The 24,852-nt window shown below is 47.1% G+C and overlaps 1 pseudogene; it reads left to right on the plus strand.

Annotated features, from left to right (window-relative positions):
- Window positions 1–752: 752 nt before the first annotated feature.
- Window positions 753–1,664, plus strand: LOC100427843 (uncharacterized; annotated as a pseudogene).
- The last annotated feature ends 23,188 nt before the right edge of the window (window positions 1,665–24,852 follow it).

Below are 24,852 nucleotides of genomic sequence, written 5' to 3' on the forward strand. Positions count from 1 at the left end.
ATTCTGGAATGCAGAATGAAACGTACAGATGGGCCAGCGGTGATATGTTATCTATCATAGGTTAAGGCCTCAAGTTTTATTTTATTCATTTTTAAACTTTTTTTTTTTTTTTTTTTTTTTTTTTTTTTTTTTGAGACAGGGTCTTGCTCTGTCGCCAAGGTTGGTGTGCAGTGGTGCCACCATGGTTCACTGTAACCTTGAAACCCTGGGCTCAAGTGATCCTCCTGCCTCAGCCTCCAGAGTAACCAGGACTACAGGCGCATACCACCATACCAGCTAATTTTTTAACGTTTTGTAGAGAAAGGCTCTCCCTGTGTTGCCCAGGCTGGTCTTGAACTCCTCGACTCAAACAATCCTCCCGTCTTGGCTTCCCAAAGTGTTGCGATTACAGGCATGAGCCACTGCTCCCAGCCACAAGTTTTATTTTAAATGTCTACCTTTCAATGATCAGGTCGAGGAGAGGCGTGCAGTGGCACTATCTCAGTTCACTGCAACCTCCAGCACCTGGGTTCAGGTGATTCTTCTGCCTCAGCCTCCCGAGTAGCTGAGACTACAGGCACGTGCCACCACTCCCGACTAATTTTTGTATTTTTAGTAGAGTCAGGGTTTCACCTTGTTAGCCAGGTTGGTCTCGAACTCCTGACCTAAAGTGATCTGCCTGCCTCAGCATCCCAAAGTGCTGAGATTACAGGCATCAGCCACCGCGCCTAGCCTCATTGTCTAGTTTTTACCAACCAAGAAGACGATGAGATATGCCAGAGGGCCCTGTATCTGCTATGAGAACTTCCCCCAAGAGCAGCTGGCCGTGGTGCTGCAGCTGGAGCTGTGCTTGGAGCTCTTCTTCATCCCCATAGTGGTCACCACCTTCTGCCACCTGGCACTTTGTGCAGATCATGCTCTCCTGGCCCCAAGTGGGGACCTGGAGGTGCAGGAGAGCCAGGAGACTGGCTGCCATGATCCTCTTCAACTTCCTGGTCTGTTTGGACCCTACACTTTGTCTACCATGGTGGGTTCCCCCAGTAGAAGAGTCAAATTGGTGGGCGGGCGCAGTGTTGCTCAGTGCTCTCAATGCTGCATTGACCCCTTGATTTTCTTTATTTTTGTTTTTGTTTCTATTTTGTTTTGTTTTGTTTTTGAGACGTAGTCTCGCTCTGTCGCCTGGGTTGGAGTGCAGTGATGTGATCTTGGCTCACTGCAACCTCTGCCTCTCAGGTTCAAGCGATTCTCCTGCCTCAGCCTCCTGGGTAGCTGGGATTACAGGCCCCCACAACCACACCTGGCTAATTTTTGTATTTTTAGTAGAGACGGGTTTTCACCATGTTGGTCAGGCTGGTCTCGAACTCCTGACCTCAAGTGATCCACCCACCTTGGCCTCCCAAAGTGTTGCAATTACAGGCATAAACCACCATGCCCAGCCTAACCCTTTGATTTTCTGTTTCTCTTCCTCCACGTGCACAAAGCCTTTGACAGAGGGCCACAGAGGCGGCAGCATGGGGGGTCTCACTGTCTGGGTAGTGGTGAAAGCGCTGGAGAGCCAGGTGCAGAGAGAAGATGCAGATCTTAGGGATAGCCAATGTCACCTTCACAGGAGATTAGAGGCGCCAGCTTGGGGTAACTTTTTGGGGAAGAAGGGCTCAAAAAGAGGAACGATGAAACAGAACTAAGGTGAGTTCAGAGGTAAAGGAGAGTAGTAGATAGCTCAAAGCCAACTCAGCCATTGAGTGAGTGTTCCTTCGTGTCTGTGATATATTCCATTTTCTTTTCTTTCTTTTTTCTTTTTTGTTTTGCTTTGTTTTGTTTGTTTGTTTGTTTGTTTGTTTTAGAGACAGGGTTTCCCTCTGTCTCCCAGGCTGGAATGCAGTGGTGTGATCACATCTCACTGCAGCTTCAAACTCATGGGCTCAAGCCATCCTCCTGCCTCAGCCTCCTGATTAGCTGGGACCCCAGGTGCACGCCACCATACCCGGCTAATTGTTTATTTTTTATTGAGACAGGGTTTCACTATGTTGCCTAGGATGTTCAACAACTTCTGCCTTCAAGCGATCTTCCCTCCTGGGCCTCCCCAAGTGCTGAGATTACAAGCGTGAGCCACCACACCCAGCCTATAACATTTTCTTCATTATGGCTGGTACTACCTCGTGGTAAACCACAGGCCTTTTTATCCTGTAATATCAGAATCTTGGAATTCTTTATCTTCCCTATTCTGTATCTAGAAGATGGTAGCATTCACTTATCTGCCGCAGAGCTCTTAATTCTATCCTTGACTCCGATTCAGAAAGGGGGGTTCCTCATGCTGGATCTGAACAACCCAGCACAGGCAAGTATGGGGAGCAAGGCAGGAGCCTGCATGTGGACTCAAAGGACCAGCACCCAAAACAAAGCAGTGACTGGCACAGGTGGACAAACTGGGCAAGAGAAGCAACAGTCCTTCAGAGCAGAGTCCACGTGGTGGGAAGAAACAGGTCATGATACTTTTTAGTGGTTACCTCCTATTGTGTTTGTGCCTTCTTTTTTCCTTTCTCAGTCTTGCCAAGAGGTCCATTAATCTGTCTTTTCAGAAAACCAAGATCCTTTCTGGCATTTATCTCTGTTTTCTTGTTGCATTAATTTCTAATCTTATCTTTATTGTTTCCTTCGTTTTACTTTATTCAGTCTCCTCTGTTGCTCCTTTTCTAACATGTTAACTTGGATGCTCATTCATTTTAGCCTTTCTTCTTTGTTAATGTAAGCATTTAGTGCATTGGACAGATTTCCCTCTAAGAACAGCTTTAGTGGGATGTCACAAGTTTTGATTTGCAGAATTCTCATTATTTTGAGTTCTAAATAGGCTCCAAATTCCATGTGATTTTTTTCTTTGACTCTCGACTTTGGAAATGTATCTTAATTTTCAAACACAGAATTTTTTCCCCTTTATTCTTTTGTTACTCATTTCTAACTAGAGAGTGCTGTTTCAATGGTATCGGTCTTTTGAAATTTGCTGAGAATTGTTTTTTGGCTTGGAATATAAGCAGTATTCTAGTATTCCAGTAATGAAAAGAAGAGAGATTCTGCAATTGTTGGGTGCCATCTTCTCTGTATATATCTTAGATCGAACTTGTTAATTTATGATGTTCAAATCTTCATAACCTTTATAAACATTTTCATCTATTTAATCTATCAGTTACGTGAAGAGGTGCATTACATGCTCCTTCTATCATGGTAATTTGTCTATTTCTCCTTGTAGTTCTGACTCCCTGGTGAACTGAAACTTTCAAAATTCCTTCTGCCTTAACACTGATTTTGTCTGATATTAACAGAGCCACATCGACTTCGTTTTTAGTTATTATTTGCCTAGTCCATCTCTGTCCATCCTTTTACATTCAACCTTGCTATATCTTTTTTTTTTTTTTTTTTTTTTTGAGACAAAGTCTCGCTCTGTGCCCCAGGCTGGAGTGCAGTGGCGCACTCTCGGCTCACTGCAAGCTCCGCCTCCCGGGTTCACGCTATTCTCCTGCCTCAGCCTCCCGAGTAGCTGGGACTACAGGCGCCCGCCACCGCTCCCAGCTAATTTTTTGTATTTTTAATAGAGACGGGGTTTCACCATGGTCTCGATCTCCTGACCTTGTGATCCGCCCGCCTCGGCCTCCCAAAGTGCTGGGATTACAGGCGTGAGCCACCGCGCCCGGCCATCTTTATGTTTTAAATGTGCTTTTCCTAAGCAGTGTATAGAGAGGTTGGATTTTTTTATAATCCGGTCTGACAATTGGACAATATTTGTCTTTTAACTATATTATTTTGTCCATGTATAGTTATAAAATAATAATTTCCAATATATTTGAATTTATTTCTGTCATCTTATTTTAAATTCTTTTAGTGAAGTATGTACATATACTGAAATATACATGCATTCCGTATGTATTAGTCCATTCTCACGCTGCTAGTAACGACGTACCCGAGACTGGGTAATTTACAAAGAAAAGAGGTTTAATTGACTCACAGTTCCACAGGGCTGAGCAAGCCTCAGAAAACAGAATCGTGGTAGAAGGGAAAGCGCACAGGTCCTTCTTCACATGGCAGCAGCAAGAAGTGCAGAGCAAAATGGAGGAAGCCATCTGATAAAACCATCAGATCTCCTGAGAACTCCCTCACCATCGGAGAACAGCATGAGGACAACCACCCCACGATTCAATTACCTCCCACCTGGTTCCTCCCATGACACTTGGGATTAAGGGAACTGCAATTCAAGATGAGGTTTAGGTGGGGACATAGCCAAACCATATCACCATGCATAGCCAAATAACAAGTGTATAGGCCAAATAAATTATCACAAATATCACAGAGTGAACACACCTATTTAAGAAAAAGCGAAACGTCTACCATCTTATTTTGTACTTTTTATTTCCCTCATCTTTTATTTTATTTTATATTTTATTTTATTTTGTTTTCAGACACAGTCTCACTCTGTTGCCCAGGCTGGAGTTTGACAGCATTATCTCAGCTCACTGCAACCTCCACCTCCTGGGTTCAAGCAATTCTTGTGCCTCAGCCTCCCGAGTAGCTGGAATTACAGATGTGTGCCACTATGCCTGACTAATTTTTGCATTTTTAGTAGAGACAGGATTTCACCATGTTGACCAGGCTGGTTTGAACTCCTGACCTTAGGTGATCCACCCACCTCAGCCTCCCAAAGTGCTATGATTACAGGTGTGAGCCACCTTGCCCGGCCGTCCCTCATCTTTTAATGTTTCTTTTTTTCTGCTCTCTAGCCTTCTTTTGGGATTCAGTTTGTTTATTTCTTTTCTTTCTCATTTCATTTATTCCTCCATTGACTTCGAAACTGTATGTTCTGTTTCCATTATTTGGTGGTTATTTTAAACTCTGTAAGATGTTAGGACTTCCTCGGTGAGTTCCTCCCTCCCTCCCTTCCTTCTTCCCTTTGATACCACACATCAAGGAAAAACCAACCCAAGTGGCTTCAAACTATGTGAATCTAGGGCAGCATTTCTCAAAGCACGGTCTGTGAGGTCAAAACTATTCATAATGCTATTAAGATGCTGATTGCTCTCTTCACCTTCATTATCGCACAAATAATGTGCACAGTGGAGGTTTTGAGAGCTACGTGACGTGATATCATGACGGAATGAATGCAGACCAGATAGGAAAATACAGCTGTCTTCTATTAAGCCAGGCATTAAAGAGATCTGCAAAAATGTAAAACAATGCCACTGTCACGAATTTTTTGAAGATATAGTTGTTTTTTTCTAGGAACGTGTTATTTATATTAACATGTAATGTCTTTATGGTTATTATTATTATAAGATAATACACATTTTAAAATTTTTCTGTTCTAACTTTGTTGGTTTGGTTTTTTTGATACGCAGTTTCACTCTTGTTGCCAAGGCTGGAGTGCAGTGGTGTGATCTCGGCTCACTGTAACCTCTGTCTCCTGGGTTCAAGCGATTCTCCTGCCTCAGTCTCCCAAGTAGCTGAGATTACAGGCATGCACCACCACATCCGGCCATTTTTTTGTATTTTTAGTAGAGACGGGGTTTCACCATGTTGGCCAGGATGGTCTCAAACTTCTGACATCAGGTGATCCACCCACATTGGCCTCCCAAAGTGTTGGGATTACAGGCATGAGCCACTGTGCCTGGCCCCGTTTTAACTTTGAATATGGTTAATGTAAACAGATATAGCCTACCTAAACAGAAGCTCTTTGGGGTCCTCAGGAATTTCATTTTTTTTTTTTTTTTTTTTTCATTTGAGATGGAGTCTCGCTCTGTCACCCAGGCTGGAGTGCAGTGCAGTGGCGTGATCTCGGCTCACTGCAGCCTCTGCCTCCTGGGTTCAAGCGATTCTCCTGCCTCAGCCTCCCGAGTAGCTGAGATTACAGGCACATGCCACCATGCCTGGCTAATTTTTGTATTTTTAGTAGAGACAGGGTTTCACCATGTTGGTCAGGCTGGTCTCAAACTCCTGACCTCGTGATCCGCCCACCTCAGTCTTCCAAAGTCCTGAGATTACAGGCGTGAGCCATGGCGCCCACAGGAATTTTCTTTTATTCTTTTCTTTTCTTTTCTTTTCTTTTGAGACAGTGTCTCACTCTATCACCCAGGGTGAGTACAGTGGCATGAACACAGCTCACTGCAGCCTCGTCTTCCCAGGCTCAAGCGATCCTCCCACCTCAGTCTCCTGAGTAGCTGGGATTACGGGTGCACGCCACCATGCTCAGCTAATTCTTGTATTTTCTGTGGAGATGGGGTTTTGCCGTGTTGCCCGGACTGGTCTCAAACTCCCCAAGCTTAAGCAATCAGCCTGCCTCAGCCTCCCAAAGTGTTGGGATTGGAGGGGTGAGCCACCACACCCACCCCCTCAGTAATTTTCAAGAGTATAAACCGGCCCTGAGATCCACAAGTTTGAGAATTGCTGAGCTGGTGAAATGACAGACAGGCTTACTCTGCTAAGTGCAATTGTGCACATATAAAACATTCTGCTACCTGATATGTGTTTAATGATTCAAAATTTCATAAAGTCCAATGCCACTTAAGCTCTCAAAGTGAGTTTAAAGTCTGCCTGGTAAAATGCAAAGCTTGTTGAGGTATTAAATATGAGACTTAACAAACAGAACTATTTCATGAGGCTATAAAGAAGTAACAAAGCCAAAACTGGCTTAGATGGATGGGATGTAATCTCTCCGCACAGACCTGTATTCACCACGTTATGCTAGTTCCTGTTCTAAAGATGTTTTTGTTTGTTTGTTTGTTTTGTTTTTTTGTTTTTTGTTTTTGTTTTGAGGCAGAGTCTCGCTCTGTCGCCCAGGCTGCTGCAATGAAGTGGCATGATCTTGGCTCACTGCAACCTCTGCCTCCCAGGCTCAAGTAATTCTCATGCCTTAGCTTCCTGAGTAGCTGGGATTACAGGCATGTGCCACCACACCTGGCAAATTTTTGTATTTTTAGTAGAGATGGCGTTTCACCATGTTGGCCAGGCTGGTCTTGAACTCCTGGCCTCAAGTGATTCACCCACCTCAGCCTCTCAAAGTGCTGGAATTACAGGCGTGAGCCACCGCGCCCGGCCTGAGGATTCTTTAAATTGGAGTTTTTCTTCTTGTTTTATGGGGAAGGATTACTTCACCTACAATTAGGTGGAATATTAACCCAAACTGTATGTAGGATTTCCAATCTTAGAGGCTATAGGAACTGGCGAAGGAAGAAAGTGTAATACTAATTATATTTGTCCTATGTCATCCTGGGGAAAGTGCACATTTAATTCTTGTCAGCAAAGATTAAAGAAAGGTTTTCAGGGCAAAAGTTAGGAACAGGCTTAGTGTGTTTTATTTTGAACGGGGGAATTCACAAAGCCTTTGTGAAAGCCTCAATTTTACTGTCAGACTGCTTGATAGCATCTACTTCATATAATATAGGGCAATTCAACTAGTTCCGTTGCACCTCCCCGGTAAATAAATGGTTCCTGGGGCATTGTGTTAAGCAAGGAACACAAGTTTGAAGGTTACCAGCAAGGCTCCCCTCAGCCCTCTCTGGTTTGCAGGTTAATGGTGGGGAGAGTGAGTGTCCACTGGAAAGGGACTGTGATGTGAAGTCAGGTCACTTGGTTTCTGTAAACTTATGGGAGACCTTTCTCCTAAAGATGGGCTCAAGATGCCACCATTTACAATGTTACTCTTAATGACCTTGGGGAAGTCCTGCTCCTAGGGGTGAGACACAGTGATAAGAGGGAAGGGTGTACCAGGCACAGTGGCTTATGCCTGTAATTCCAGCACTTTGGGAGGCGGAGGCAGGCGGATCACCTGAGGCCAGGAGTTTGAGATGAGCCTGGCCAATATGGCAAAACCCCATCTTTACTAAAAATATAAAAATTAGCTGAGCATGGTGGCATGCAACGGTAATCCCAGCTACTTGGGAGGCTGAGACAGGAGAATCACTTGAATCTGAGAGGCAGAGGCTGTAGTGAGCCAAAATCACGCCACTGCATTCCAACCTGGGCAATAAGAGTAGACACTCCGTCAAAACAAAAAACAAAAAACAAACAACCAAAAAAAAAAAAAAAAAAACAAGAGGAAGGGGTGGAAGAGTGTACTGATTGGTGGACCCTGAGGATTGCAATTTTATCATAGTATGCTCTACAGTCTCTTTTCAAAAATGAACCAGTAATCAGAGGTGGCACTGGTTGGTTTGGCCTTCTTGGCAGCATCCCTTCCTCCTTAGAAACTGCATCCCTCCCTTGCCCTCTACCATGTGGTTTGGTGGAGCTGACTTCACCCCTAGCTCCTGCTCCAGGGGCACATGTGAAACCACGACCCTGATCAACTGCAGTTCGTCCTCTGACCAAGTGATGGTTCACACTTGGGTGCATGACTCAATCCAGACCAATGAAAGATGGACCTAGGCTGGGCGTGGTTGCTCACATCTGTAATCCCAGCACATGGGAAGGCTGAGGCAGGTGAATCACTTGAAGTCAGGAGTTTGAGACCAGCCAGGCCAACGTGGTGAAACCCCATCTCTACTAAAAATACAAAAATTAGCTGAGCGGTGTGGTGCATGCTTTTCGTCCCAGCTACTTGGCAGGCTGAGGCAGAAGAATCGCTTGAACACAGGAGGCAGAGGTTGCAGTGAACCAAGATCATGCCACTGCACTCCAGCCCAAGTGACAGAGTGCATCCACTCTGGACCCAGCCATTTTTTTGTTTGTTTTGTTTTTTGTTTTTGTTTTTGTTTTTGAGATAGAGTCTCGCCAGGCTGGAGTGCAGTGGCACAATCTCGGCTCACTGCAACCTCTGCCTCCCGGGTTCAAGCGATTCTCCTGCCTCAGCCTCCTGAGTAGCTGGGACGAAAAGCGCGCACCATACCGCTCAGCTAATTTTTGTATTTTTAGTAGAGATGGGGTTTCACCATGTTGGCCAGGATGGTCTCGATCTCTTGACCTTGTGATCCGCCCACCTTTGCCTCCCAAAGTGCTGGGATTACAGGCATGAACCACTGCACTCAGTCAGCCCTTCTCTTTTAACCACTAGGAGAAAGAACATCTCTTCTACTGAACTTGAACTTGAAGGCTGGTCCCTCTCTTCTGGGGCCACTGTGAAGAGAGGCTGCCTAAGCCTGAAGTCAACTTAAAGGAAGGTGAAACAGAGAAAAACCCCACATTCAGGCATTTGATGTCCTAAAGCAGATCTGCTCTGGGGATTTTTTAGATTTGAAAACCAAATATTCTCCTTCCTTAGCTTAAAGCCAGTTTGAAGCCGAGATGGACATAATGTAATTGCTCTGCACAGTCATGTATGTTCATTGCTTTATGCTCGTCCTTGTTCTAAAGATTAGCCTTTTGCCCATTTTATTCATGCCTTTTGCCCATTTTCTAATTGAATTGCTTGGTTTTTTATTTGTTTTGCTATTGAGTTTTGTGAGATATTTATTTAGAGAGTCTCTCTCTGTTGTCCAGGCTGGGGTGCAGTGGCATGATCTCAGTTCACTGCAACTTCCGCCTCCTGGGTTCAAGTGATCCTCCCTCTTCAATCTCCTGAGTAGCTGGGATTACAAGTGTGCGCCATCACACCTGGCTAATTTTTGTATTTTTAATAGAGATGGGGTTTCACCATGTTGGCCAGGCTAGTCTCGAACTCCCGACCACATCAAGTTGATCAGTCCACCCCAGCCTCCCGAAGTGTTGGGATTACAGGCGTGAGCCACCGCACCGGCCAACACTGAGTCGTATTTCTTTAGGTTTTTGTGGATGATGTTCCCATTATGCTTCTCCCTCACTGAATCTCCTACCTTCTTCATCAGAGGCAGCATCATACTGGACTTTAAGTTCATCCTTCCTGTCCATGATTTTAAATTGTACCTTGCAAATATACTTTGCACCTAAACACTGTTTAGTATTCTTTTGTGTTACTTCAAATATCCATAAATACCTATAGTACAAGTCATTCTGCAATTAGCTACTTTCTACCCCACATCGTGCTTTTGCTATCTGGCCTCCATCACTGAACCTTACATATCTCATTGATTTCTTTTGTCTGCTCTAACAGTCCTTCATATTAATAAAACGAGTTTTATTTTTTTCCATTCTACTATTGATAGAAATTTAAATCACTTCCCATTCTTCACCAGCATGGCAATGCTGCTTTAGACATCCACCAAGAGAGGAAATGAAACAGAATGCCTGAATGAATTATGAAAGCAGAACAAAGTCTGAAAGAATAATCAGGGCTTGAGATCTAGAAAGGATCAATGAGATTTGTGGGCACAGACTTTCAGGGGAAACAGAGGGCTAAGTGGCCTGAGAAATAGCTCAACTTTTTACCTTTCTCTTCCTAACACATAGCAAGCTCAAGTGTAAAAGTTCTTGGTTCCTGGGAGACCCTGAAATGGCAGAGGTGGCTCTATCTATGCACATTATTCAACAAGTTGGTAAAAGTCCACTTAAGGCTGATCACTAAGAGCTGTCTGCTTAGAAACAGGATGAAGCTAGATACCTAAAACACTCCCAGCACGTCCTGGGAGACGACACCCTGAGCTCCCACCTGGGAAAGGAAAAGGAGGAGAGACCCAGGTGACCACAGGTTCACTTTACTGGGGAACAAGGTTTTCTGACCTTCATTTCCAGTGCAGGAGGGAAACCAGAATAGTAAAAGATTAAGAAAATTGAACAAAACCTTGGAGAGAAATTGGTGGAGGGATGACAGAGGTTGAAATGGGAAGGCACCAATCCTCTTCCGAGCAGAGAATTGCCCTGAGCACAGAATGCTATATCATTTTCTCAAAGTCACAGAGCTGGGAATTGCCAAAAGTGGTATTGGGATCCAGATCTGCTCCCCTCATCACTTATTCTGCCTGGATTTCTCTTCAGAGTGGAGCAATGCCCTGGCATTCAACTCGCCTGTGATATGACAGTCCTCACACTCTGTGTGGCGACCTACCATGAGTGGTACCTGGGTGCTGTCTGCCTAGAGTTCATCCGTCCTTATTCCGGTAGCAGCATCCCAATTTTCCTCTAGTTAACCACTCCTCCTCTACTCTTGGTCTGTGGGATGTGGGGAGGGGGACGGGGGAGAAGGGGAGGTTGGCCCCATTGTAACTGCAGGGCATGCAACCCAGACTTCACAACCTCAGTCCATCTAGAGTCGATCTTTTCTAGACTCTTCTAGACTAATTCAGAAAGCAGCTTTCTCTTTCCACAGGGTGGTGACGAAGGCAGAAGGTAATCCTGGAGCTTGCTGCCACCACGCAGGAGGAATGTGCCTGAGAGCAAAGCCAGCATAGAGAAGTGGAGCTGAGACATGGAGACAGGAGGCTGAGAGTTTCATTTCAGCATATGGATCTCACCATTCCTGAAGCCACTTTCAACTCTTCAATTTCATAGCTTAGCTAATAAATTCCCATTTTTGCACAATTAGCTGAAGCAAGGTGTTTTGTTACCTGGAAGCAATGAACACAAACGTTTTTTAGATAACTTGTAAATAATAATAAAGGATAAATAATATAATAATAAAGAATAAAGGCATTTCCAGGGCCGGATGTGGTGGCTCACACCTGTAATCCCAGTACTTTGGGAGGCAGAGGCGGGCAGATCACTTGAGGTCAGGAGTTGCAGACCAGCCTGGAGAAACCCCGTCTCTACTAAAAATACAAAAATTAGCCAGGTGTGGTGGCACACACCTGTAATCCCAGCTATTTGGGAGGCTGAGGCAGGAGAATCGCTTGAACCTGGGAGGCGGAGGTTGCAGTGAGTTGAGGTCACACCACTGCACTCTAGCCTGGGCGACAGAGCAAGACTACATCTCAAAAAAGAAAAAGAATAAAGGCATTTCTGAATTGTATCTTTTATGATTTTAAAAAATAAGAGAAGAAATAAGAGAAGATTCAAAGCTAGCTGCGTAATGCTTTCACGAATGCACTCACATGCTGACATGCAAGGGTTAGAGTCACAGCCCATGGGCCAGGCATGGCATTTCACCCCAGTGTGCTGGCGACGGCCCTCCCTGCACCAATAAATCAGATGCCTGCTTAACAACGATTTCAATCAGAAGTGCATTCTGCGGTTTTGGAAGTTTCCACACATATTATCACTCCTCAGTCGTAAAACAATCTGATGAAGTTAGTTTCTATGCCTTTTTTCTGTGAGGGGTGGGGGGACAAAGTCTTGGTCTGTCACCCAGGCCGGAGTGCAATGGCACGATCTCGGCTCACTGCAACCTCCATGGTTCAAGCGATTCTCCTGCCTCAGCCTCCCAAGTAGCTGGGATTACAAGTGTGCACCACCATGTCCAGCTAATATTTGTATTTTTAGTAGAGACGGGGTTTCACCATGCTGGCCAGGCTGGTCTCAAACTCCTGACCTCAAATGATCTGCACACCTCGGCCTCCCAAAGTGCTGAGATGACAGGCCTGAGCCACTGCACCTGGCCCTGACTACACCTCTTCTATCAAGGACTTACCTTATTCTTTTTGGCCACCCGGAACCTCTGAACTCCCTGCTTGTGAATCTATGCCTGCCCAAGGGAGAAGCAGAAACTTGCTTTCTCAGAGTCGGCTCCCATCTAGGGCACAGGCATGTGACCAAAGTCCAGCCAATTAGCAAGCCCAGCTGGGGGCAGTGCTGCACAACTGTGGCGTTAGGCCGGGAGGCCACTCTAGGGAGCTGGCAGCACACAGCCAGCTGCCAGGGCGGCAGAGAGAGGTGCCGAGGGCGCGGCAGCAGTGCCCAACATGTGTGTAAACGGCAGAGTCTGTGCCAGTGGTGGAGGCAGTGGTGTCTGCAAGGGGAACATCCAGGCATACCCTCCAAGCCTGGTGTTCTGGCTGGTCTGGAGATTCCACAAGCTACCTAATACCCTTTAAAAACAAAATTCCTAGGCTGGGTGGGATGACTCACACCTGTAATCACAGTGTCTGGGGAGGCTGAGATGGGAGGATGGCTCCAAGTGGGAGGATCACTGGAGGCCAGGAGTTTGAGATCAGCCTGGGCAACATAGTGAGATCCCATCTCCATAAAAATAATTTTAAAATAAAATAAATAGGCTGAGCTTAGTGGCTCACACCTGTAATCCCAGCACTTTGGGAGGCCAAGGCAGACAGATCACCTGAGGTCAGGAGTTCGGGACCAGTCTGGCCAACATGATGAAACGCTGTCTCTACTAAAAATACAACTATTAGCCTGGTGTGATGGCAGGTGCCTATAATCCCAGCTACTTGAGAGGCTGAGGTGGGAGAATTGCTTGAACCTGGAAGGCAGAGATTGCAGTGAGCCGAGATCGCGCCACTGCTTTCCAGCCTGGATGATAGAGCAAGACTCCGTCTCAAAAAAAATAAAAAATAAATAAAATAGAATAAGAACAAAATTCCTTTCCTGCTTAACCTGGCAAGAGGAGTCTGTTGTCTGTAGTGGGAAGGCTGACGGACACAATCAGGAGAGCATCCAGGGTCTCCAGGTTGACAGTCCTCTGCAGCTGCATCCTGTCTGTGCTATCGGTCCCTCTGCCAGCTTCTTGGCCATGTGTGTGGCCCAGGAAGAATGCTGCCCTGCTGCACCTGCTGTGGCAACTGCCACTATGCGAGATGGCCAGGCTGCTCCAGCTCCCACGGTGGCTCGTGGTCTGTGCCTTTGTCAGTCTGGCTTCTCCTGGGGCAGCGGCTACCAGCTGGAATCTGGCGCAGGAACAGGGCTTTCCCTGTGCTTGCCTGCGCCTCGCACCATGGTCCTGGCCCCACGACGAATGAATCTGCCAGTCTCCACTCCCCTGTGCGCATTCTGTACTACAGCATGGGGTGTGGTGACAGGAACACTAAACGATTGAATGCCCAGGATCCTGGAGGGGAATCGAAGCTGCTGGAGTTTCTGCCTGGGTCCTGGGGGAGCAGGAAACATTGTGGAGTACTTACTGTGGGCTCAGCACAGTTCCATCCTAATTAACAAATAATAATTGTATCTATGTACGGGATACAATGTGATGTTTTGATCCATGTTTACAACGCAGAATGATTAAATCAGGCTAATTAAACACATCCATCACCTCACATACTTATCAAGATAAGAGATTTAAAATCTCTTTTCATGGCTTTGAAATATACATTACATTATTATTTATTATAGACACCATTATGTGCAATTGATCACTAAAGCTGATTCCTCCTAACTGAAACTTGGAAGCCTTCAGTCAGCATCTTCCCTTTCCCCATCCAGCCCCTTCCCCCAGCCTCTGGTAACCGGCATACTTCTCACTATGAGATCTGCTTCTAGGAGATCGGCTTTTTAAGATTCTTTATGTAAGTGAGATCATGCAGTATTTGTCTTTCTGTGCCTGGCTTATGACGCTTAGCAGAAGGCCCTCCAGGCTCAAATGACAGGGTTTCTTTCTTTTTCAAGGCTGGTTAGTATTCCATTGTATACCTACACCACATTTTCTTTTCTTTTCTCTTTTGACATGGAGTTTTTGCTCTGTTGCCCAAGCTGAAGTGCAGTGGCACGATCTTGACTCACTGCAACCTCCACCTCCTGAGTTCAAGCAATTCTCCCACCTCAGCCTCCCAAGTACCTGGGATTACAGGTGCCTGCCACCATGCCCATCTGAGTTTTGCATTTTTAGTAGAGATGCGCTTTCACCATGTTGGCCAGGCTGGTCTCGAACTCCTGACCTCAAGTGATCTCCCACCTTGGCCTCCCAAAGTGCTGGGATTACAGGCATGAGCCCCGCGCCTGGCCCACATTTTCTTTAGCCATTGATCTGATGATGGATATCTAGGTTGCCTCCTCATCTTGGCCATTGTGAATAACACTGCAATGGACATGGGTGTGCAGGCATCTCTCTGACATACTGATTTCAGTTCCTTTGGATCTACACCCAGCAGAGGGATTTCTGGATCATATGGCAGTGCTATTTTTACTTTTCTGAGGAACCTTCATACTGTTTTCCATAATGACTGTATTAATTTACATTTCTGTCAACAGTTCGGCGCTGTTTCAAAGGTTTCCTGTGCTCTACAGCACTCTATCGGCTCTCCTCAAAGGCTCTTGTTGCAGGGGTTTGGGAAGAAAAAGACACCTGCTTGCATCCCAATTTGCCTCCTTGTCATTCACTCCTTCATCAACTGCTCCCTGACGGGACTTGTTCAAGCTGCTGAGAATATTTTGGTGAATAAGACAGGAAGCTGCCGCTCTCGTGAAGTTCATATTCTGGAAAATCACCGGCAGTGGAGGAACAGTGGTTGGACCTTTTCCGGCCTGGAATTTGGACTCCCCACAAAGGAGATGCACTTTAGATGATTATTACTTGATCAAACTGATAAAAGGCCCGAGATAGTTAATAATAATGCAAGCGTGGCTTCCTCCTCCCTGTTCCTAGGCCAAGAGGTGGTGAGGGGTAGCATATTAAAAACACACGTGTTGGTTTCACCTGAAAGCATGTCTATGTGCACAACTCTTTTTGCTAAGGACAGCGAAAAGTTTTTACTGGAGCAATGTAAAACCAGTTCTGTGACTGGTAGCACCTCTTACCAGGAATTGTTGACAAAAGGTGAATAAATAGAACAATTTCAGATTTTGGTAAAGCATAGTGAAGAAAACAAATCAATTAGTGTAATAAGAAGAGGGGAATTCCTTTTTTTATATTTGTTTATTTATTTTTGAGACAGAGTCTCGCTCTGTCACCCAGGCTGGAGTGCAATAGTGCAATATCGGCTCACTGCAACCTCTACCTCCCAGGTTCAAGCGATTCTCCTGCCTCAGTCTCCTGAGTAGCTGGGATTACAGGCACCCACCATCATGCCTGACTATCTGTATTTTTGTAGAGATGGGGTTTCACCATGTTGGCCAAGCTGGTCTTGAACTCCTGACCTCAGGTGATCTGCCTGCCTCAGCCTCCCAGAGTGCTGGGATTACAGGCGTGAGTGAACCACTGCATCCAGACTATTTTTAATTATTTTTTGATACAGGGTCTCACTCTGTTGCCCATGCTGGAGTGCAGTGGTGCGATCTTGGCTCACTGCAGCCTTGAACTCCTAGGCTCAAGCCTTACCCACCAGAATAGCTGAGATTATAAGTGTGCACCACCACCCCTGGTTACTTTTTTCCTTTTCTATTTTTATAGGCATGGGGGTTTCAGTATGTTGCTCAGGTTGGTCTTGAACTCCTGGCCTTAAGTGATCTTCCCACCTCCGTCTCCCAAAGTTCTGGGATGACAGGTGTGGGACGCCGCACCTGGCCAAGGACACCTTTAGATGGAGTGGCCAGGAAGGGCTCTCCGAGGACAGACACTGGAAAGATGACAGAGAGGCAGCCGCGAGAGAGTGTGGGGCAAGGACGCTTCAGGCAAAGGCAACAGCAGGGACAAAGATTTCCACGCGAGACAAGCTCAGTGTGGGCTGGAGACAGTGCTAGGAGACACGGTGCATCCACAGAGGTCTCCTGCAGGTTCACTGGAGAGACATGGCCCAGAAGCAGGGCAAGGTGTGCTGGGAAAGAGAACGTGCAGGCCAGCAGGCCATCAATTCCCCTGGAACCATACCTGGATGAAGCTGGAACTAGTAAACCTTTTCCAAGTGGAAGAAAAGATCTCGGGTCCAAGCCACGTAATCCCACTGCCCATACACATACCTGGTCGGTCTTCACTGGTGGGTCTGCAGTTGAACCCTGGAGTGCAAATGAAAACCTACTAGGACTCAGGATAGGAGGGAACAAATAAGAGAGTAGTCCTGGTTGTGATGAAGGAGTGGACCTACCGGGACATCAAGGAATCCAGGCTACCACGAGGAAGGACAAACACAAAACACACAGCGCTGACTGCATCCCAGATCCTGACCCAAGAGATTTATTTATTTATTTATTTATTTTTGCGAAGGAGTCTTACTCTGTTGCCCAGGCTGGAGTGCAGTGGTGTGATCTTGGCTCACTGCAGCCTCTGCCTCCCAGGTTCAAGTGATTCTCCTGCCTCAGCCTCCCGAGTAGCTGGAATTAAAGGAGCCCCCCCGACCCCGCCAGGCTAATTTTTGTATTTTTTGGTAGAGACAGGATTTCACCATGTTGGCCAGGCTGGTCTCGAACTCCTGACCTCAGGTGATCTGCCCACCTCAGCCTCCCTAAGTGCTGGGATTACAGACGTGAGCCACCGCACCTGGCTCCCCAGCAGTTTTAGATATATCGATCCATTCAGCCTTCACAAAAGCCCATGAGGTGGGCACTATCATTTCCTCCACTCAGAGGGAAGGAAACCACAGCCCAGGAGACTACGGGACTTGTCCAAGCACACACAGCTGAAGGGAGCCCAGCAAGGCTGGAATCCAGGCAGTCTGCGTCCAATCCATGCTCTCGCCCGCCACTCTACACAGCCTCACGAGATGCCTCTCCAGATACCTAACTGTAGAAGTCAAGGGAATACTGGGGAAGCAACCAAGGTCTGCATTTGGGAATCCGTACATTAGATTCACGGAATCAGTTCTAGAGAAAAGGCGGAATTTTTCAGATTTTTTTTTTTTCATAGAGGTAATCAACTACCAACTTTCCAATGGACACAGCCCATCTTAGTGTGAAAGGCTGTCCCTAGAGCAGAGCCAGAGGAGAAAAAGCCAGCTCCAACTGTGCAACTTCAGTAAGGAGCATGAAGCCTTCTGTTTGGAGGCTACCAGTCCACTCCCCAACAAAAAAATGAGAGCAGAGCAAGGTTTCCAGGCAGCTGCCTGTACTCTGGAAAAGGATGTTGGCGGAGAAGGAATCGGGAGAGGGCCACACTGTTGGGGGCAAGGAAGGGGCTCACTCCCAAGGGACAGACAGAACCAGGGAAGGCAAAGATCGCAGAAAGGGAACAGGAGTGGAGAGCTTCTAATGGAGAGACGGCGTGATGCTCTCCTGGGCTGGAGCTGGGGAGCTGGGAACAGCTAAGGCGTGCCCACAGGCACAGAGGCATCTCTTCTGCCCCTTGGAACTTCTGACTGAGAGGTGTTAACATTCCCTCTCTTGAGCAGGAGCAGGATGGGAGAAATTGCAGCTAGATTGCTTGCGAGCCTATCAAGCATGTGGATATAACCTGCCCCTTGTGTTGTCACTGGAAAGAAGTTAAGAACGGCTCCTAGGCTGGGCGCAGTGGCTCACACCTGTAATCCCAGCACTTTGAGAGGCCAAGGCAAGAGTATCGCTTTGAGGTCAGGAGTTCAAGGCCAGCCTGGCCAACATGGCAAAACCCTGTCTCTCCTAAAAATACAAAAATTAGGCCTGGTGTAGTGGCTCACGCCTGTAATCCCAGCTCTTTGGGAGACCGAGGCAGGCGGATCAAGGAGATCGAGACCATCCTGGCTAACATGGTGAAACCCCGTTGCTACTAAAAACACAAAAAATTTGCTGAGCATAGTGGCAGGCACCTATAGTTCTAGCTACTTGGGAGGCTGAGGCAGGAGAATGACGTGAACCTGGGAGATGGAGCTTGCAGTGAGCCGAGAATGTGCCACTGCACTCTAGCCCGGGCGAAAGAGAAAGACTCCATCTCAAAAAAAAAAAAAAAAAAATTACAAAAATTAACCAGCCATGGTGGTGCATGCCTGTAGTCCCAACTACTTGGGAGGTTGGGGCAGGAGAATTCCTTGAACCTGAGAGGCAGAGTGTGCAGTGAGCCAAAATCACGCATTGCACTCCAGCCTGGAGTCTACAGACTGAGACTCTGTCTCAAAAAAAAAAAAAAAAAAAAAAAGAACTCTCCTGTATAGAGTTCAGTTGAGGCCAGGCACAATGACTCATGCCTATCATCCCAGCACTTTGGGAGGCCAAGGCAGGCAGATTGCTTGAGCCCAGGAGTTCAAGGCCAGCCTGGGCAACATGGCAAAGCCTCAACTCCACAAAAAATATAAAACTAAGCCAGGCGTAGTGGTGTGCACCTGTAGTCCCTGCTACTTGGGAGGCTGAGATGGGAGGATTGCTCGAGTCTGGGAAGCCAAGGCTGAAGTGAGCCATGATTGATGGAGCCATTGTACATCGGCCTGGGTGAGAGAGTGAGACCCTGTCTCAAAAAAAAAAAAAAAAAAAAAAAGTTCAGTTTTCTGGTTACAATTACAGAAAACAACCTATGTGTGGTGGTCCATTTTCAATTCTAAGTGCCTTAATATAGGTTTAAACAGGCTACAAAGAGATAAAGAAGCAGAATGTACTAAGTCACCCCCCCGCCCATCCCGCTTCTTGCTTTCTCTTTCATCTAGCAGCCAGGCGCCTATCAGTTAGGGCCCCCTTAACCACCCCCTCCCACTCCACCAAAGAATTTAGTTGGGCCAGGCACAGTGGTTCATGCCTGTAATCCCAGCACTTTGGGAGGCCGAGGCAGGCAGATCACCTGTGGTCAGGAGTTCGAGACCAGCCTGGCCAACATGGTGAAACCCTGTCTCTGCTAAAAATCCAAAAATTAGCCAGGCACCCGTAATCCCGGCTACTCAGGAGGCTGAGGCAGGAGAATCGCTTGAACCGGGCAGGCAGAGGTTGCAGTGAGCCGAGATCACGCCACTTCACTCCAGTCTGGGCAACAAGAGCAAAACTTGGTCTCAAAAAAAAAAAAAAAAAAAAAAATTTAGTTTAGGCTAGCTTGCAACATAAATAATTTTACTCTTTCTTATCCACTAAGTCCAGCCACTATGGCCATAACGCAAATGTTTGAAGAGTCCTGAGATACTCGCAATGCATTATGGGCTGCAATAAAATGCAGCAGAAAGACCCTAAAGAACATACTGAAAGCCTTAACCCAACTGCTAACAGGCAACATCCAGAAAGATTGTAACCCAGTAGTACTCAGCCAATGAGGAACTGGGGGAGGGACTTGCACACTTGGGAATACATTGCTTGTTGAAATCGTTCCAGGTGTGCCTGCATGCCAAACACCCCATCTTGCACGACAGCCATTAAGGTCTCGCTTCTCCTGTTCTCCCGTCCCTAAGTCCTTTCTTTGGTTTGGACGAGTGAGTTTGTTTCTTTTTTCTTTTTCTCTTTCTTTTTTTTTTCTCCCTTTCATCTAGCTGCCAGGCCCCTATCAGTCAGGGCTTCTTTAACCACCCACTCCCACCCTACCACCGAGGCTGCAGTGCAGTGGCATGATCTTAGCTCACTACAATATCCACCTACTGGGTTCAAGCAATTCTCCTGCCTCAACCTCCCGACTAATTGGGATTACAGGCACCCGCCTGTAATCACACCTGGCTAAGTTTTGTCTTTTCAGTAGAGACAGGTTTCACTACGTTAGTCAGGCTGGTCTCGAACTGCTGACCTCAGGTGATCCACCCGCCTTGGCCTCCCAAAGTACTGGGATTGCAGGTGTGAGCCACGGCACCTGGCAGAGTTTGTTTCTCACACAATTTACAATACAGGAGTATTCTGCCGTTTTGCAAAGTGTTTTCACATGTGTTACCTCACTTATTCTGAGAGAGAGGGAGGTTTATTGTGGGAATTGGCTCATGTGATTATGGAGGCTGAGAAGTACCATCTGTCTGCAAGTTGGGGAACCAGGAGAGCTGGTGGTGTAATTCAGTCCAAATCTGAAGGCCTGAGAACTGATGTCTGAGGGCAGGAGAAGATGGACATCCCAACTCAATAGAGAGAGCAAACTTTTTTTTTTTTTTTTTTTTTTTTTTTTGAAGTGGAGTGCCCGCCACCACACCTGGCTAATTTTTTGTAATTTTTTGTGGAGACAGGATTTCGTCATGTTGGCCAGGCTGGTCTCAAACTCCTGACCTCAGGTGATCCAGCCACCTCAGCCTCCCAAAGTGCTGGGATTACAGGCGTGAGCCACCACACCCGGCAGAGCCACTGTTTTTTGTTTTTTGTTTTTCAGCTTTTTTAATTGACTTATTTTTCTCACATATAATTTAGCCTTACCCTAAACAAAAATCAAATATTAATAATAGTAACAGCCAGCAATTCTAAGTACTTGCTTTGTATCAGGCACATACATACATACATACGGGATTTTTTGAGACAGAGTCTGGCTCTGTGGTCGAGGCTGAAGTGAGCTGTGATTGTGTCACCGCACTCCAGCATCTTCAGAGATACCAGACAGGGTGGCTCAGGAGGGCTGGGGACAAACACTGGCCAACGTAAAGGCTTCTGAATACTCCGCAGGCCACAGGAGAGTCTGCCTTCAGCAAGATCGCCCATTAACCCCAGGAAAGATGTGCTCGGGACAGGGGCGGAGTGCATCATGGAAGCCTGATGTTCCCCATGCCAGATCAGACGGGAGGGTTGTAAAAGGGGGAAGTTGAGGCCAGCTGGCAGAAAGCAAGAGGAACGCAGCCTTACTCCAGGTTCATACTCCCACACCTGAAATGCCTCCTCCTCCTCCCACCTACCCAGGCTGAACACTTGGAAAGGGGCAGGGTAGGAATGCCCCCTAGGTGACCAGAGCGGAGAGGAGGACACTGCAGGGGTCTAAGGATGGCGAGACCATGTGTGGCTTGACTTCTTCCCCAAGTGGAGATTCCTCCATCATCCTCAGCGCCTGTGGTCCCTTTGATCTAGTCAAGAGTGGGCAGGAGGCTGGGCGAAACAGAACTCGAGGGGAAAGCCACACTCATTCTTATCAACATCTCCTTGCCAGGAAGCTTGTGGTATTCACTCAAATCCAGGACATCATAAACATTTACAGAAAATAATAAAAGCAGATAATGTGAGGACAGTCAAGAGACTCAAAGGACCCTTATGCTCCCCCTCCTCATCTAGAAAGTGGGTCTGCGTGGAGTGTAACAGTGGAATCTGACATAGCTGACTCCATCCTGCTTCTAACCTCACAAGCTAATGGCCTTTGTCATTCCTGCACATCTGCCAAGCTAATCATGGGAAGAATTTAGTTTACAGTTTAACTTTAAAGTGAGGGTGACAATAGTCCCTTCCCAACACTCACCCCCGAGGAGATAAGGAGGGTACACACTAGCAGCTATTTCATGTTAAAGATTTATAGGAGCATTATGACCTCAGCAAGGACAAAGAAGTTGCACAATGCCCCACCTCGGACACTCACTGCCGCCCAGATGTCTGCGATCATCGGTCACCTCTTGATCTTAAGCTCCACCCTCCTCCCCCATCCCTAATGTAAAAGGAACCTACAATTCTGTTACTGAAGATGGTTCTCAGGACACTAGTCTGCTATCTCCTCAGTCTGCTGGCTCTCTGAAATAATGTCATTTTCCTTCCACCAATATCTTGTCTCTTGATTTATTGGCTGTTGTGCAGACAGTGGTATGAGCTTTGGATTCAACTACAGGAGGACAGTGAAGCCAGGAGAGACAGAGAGAGAAAGAGAGAGAGAGAGAGAGAAATGAGCAGCTGCTGAATCACGAGGCCTTCCCTAATGGCAGGGAAAGATAAAAGTTTTGACAGACAGTAGGGCAAGACACTCGCACACAAACAAGCAGCCAGAGGAATCCTTAAAACCCACACATCATACAAAAATAAAGAAAGAAAATAAAAAATAATAAAATAAATGAAACCCATACATCAGATCACTTACTCCTCTGCCTTATACCCTTCAAGAGTTTCCTAAGACTTTGGGAATAAAATCCAAATCCTTACCTCGGACAACAGGGCCCTGCACAATGTGCTTTCCCTCCACCCTCCGCTGTCACGTCTCTGACCTAGTTTCCCATCACTTCTCTCACGCTCACTCCCCCCGGCAGCCACACTGGCCTCCTTTTCGTTTCTCCATCGCACCAAGCTTCGTATCGCCTCAGGGTCTTTGCACAAACTGTCCTGTCTGCCCCGAGTGCTCCTCCCCCGGCTCTTCCATGGAGAGCACCTTCAGGCCTCAGCTCAAATGTCACCTCTTCAGGGACACTTACCTGCTGCCCCCAGCACAGGTTACTCTATTCTATCATCCAATTCTATTTTCTTCTGAAAGGATGCCACACATTACCTCCTATATTCTGGTAGAGACTGTACTAGTGTCTCACCCCTCCCCACAACTACAGTGTCAATTCCAAGAAGGCAAGAACCATGTCTGCCTTTGGAAAAAAAAAAAAAAAAAACACAGAGTCTCACTCTGTCCCGCAGGCTGGAGTGCAGTGGCACAATCTAGACTCACTGCGGCTTCAATCTCCTGGGCTCAAGTGATCCTCTGACCTCAGCTTCCTGAGTAGCTGGAACTAAAGGCACACACTACCACACCTAGCTAATTTGTGTATTTTTTTGTAGAGATGGGGTGTCACCATGTTGCCCAAGCTGGTCTTGAACTTCTGAGCTCAAGTAATCCACCTGCCTTGGTCTCCCAAAGTGCTGGGATCACAGGCATGAACCAACACACCCAGCCACCTGTCTTGTGATGTTACCCCATCCATCCATGGAGAGATGAAAATGCATGATCTGGTTGTCATCTTGCACTCAGCTGCCTAATCCAAGAGACATGCTGGTGCCTTTGAGAAGGCTGGGACTGTCCTGGGCCCACGGAATTTAGACAGAAGACACCGGGGACAGGAGAGGAGATGGTGCAGGAACCAGGCACAGAGCACTGGAAAGGAGAAGATGTGCGGGGGCAAGAGCTGAGCCAGATTCTCCAGAAGGCAGCAGACTCTGGGAGGCTGCCTGGACTTGGGGCATTTTTCCTGGGCTGGCCCTGGACTTAGAGAATATTTCTGTGAAATGTCCTCTGCTGGCCAAGACCGAGAGATTAACCTGCTTTGACTGGACCATGCTAAAAAATGAACAGGAACTTGCTATAGTCCAGTGTGGAGGTGGAGAGGGAGGGAGGTAAAGAAAGAACAGAAGGAAGGGGTAAGACACACTGAGGAGCAGATGGAAGTTACCTGAGGGGTCCCTCCAAAGAAGAAAGGGTGGGCTACACAGACGGATGTAAAAAGGCCTGGAGGAAGTCAGGACTTAGATTTCTAGGAGAGATCAATTCGACTCGTAGGAGCAGGGATTTGGGGAGAGGCAGAGGGCTCGGCTGCCTCTGAAAGAGCTCACGGATGCTCTCCCTCTCTCTGACAAAGGACCCCTAGGGTAAGAAAGTTCTCTGCCCTAGGGGAGAAGAGCAGTCGAGGTGCTTACAGGTTCTTTACTGAAAGCCTGAAGACCTTTCCCGGGGTGGACTGTGGTGCCCTTCCCTGTGCAGGCATCCTGACCACTGTGTGTCCATAGAAGAGGGATGTGGCACACACACCTGAGAAGCACGGGGACTCCTGTGAGACCAGGTGGGAGGGTGCCACTCCTGGGGACCATCTGATGGGAAGCAGCGGTGAAGAAAAGGGAATGGTGTCTGGGTGTGGATGGAGGCAGGTGCTTCTACTGGTGCCCAGCCAGAGGAGCATCCCCCCCAGAGGGTCCATCCCTGGCCAGGCTGGAAGCTTGTCTCTGCGCATCTCCCCGCTTGAAGCAGTTCTCAAAAGCACATTGAGACACACTGCTGCGATATGGCAACACACCAAGAGGCAAGAAATGTCAGTCCACGGTTCCTGAAAAAACTCGGCTTTGGAAGTTTAAGTAAATAAAGAAATGAGAGGATACAAGGTAAGCTGTTAAAACATCACTGTCAGTTATGAGTATTCTGTGACGCTCGCTTTCCTTGAGCCAGAGTCTGGCCCTGTTGCCCCAGCCAGAGTGCAATGGCGCGATCTCGCCTCACTGCAAACTTTGCCTCCCAGATTCAAGCGATTCTCCTGCTTCAGCCTCCCAAGTAGTTGGGATTACAGGTGCCCGCCACCACAGCCAGCTACATTTTTTTTTTTTTTTTTGTATTTTAGTAGAGACAGAGTTTCACCATGTTGCCCAGGGCAGTCTCGAACTCCTGAGCTCAGGCAATCCGCCAGCCTCGGCCTCACAAAGTGCTAGGATTACAGGCGTGAGCCACCACAACTGGCCCTCATTACACTTTCTAGAGGGAGGAAGAAGCACTAACCTCGCAGTGCAGAC

Source organism: Macaca mulatta, chromosome 19 (assembly GCF_049350105.2).
Source record: "Macaca mulatta isolate MMU2019108-1 chromosome 19, T2T-MMU8v2.0, whole genome shotgun sequence".
Lineage (NCBI taxonomy): Eukaryota > Metazoa > Chordata > Mammalia > Primates > Cercopithecidae > Macaca > Macaca mulatta.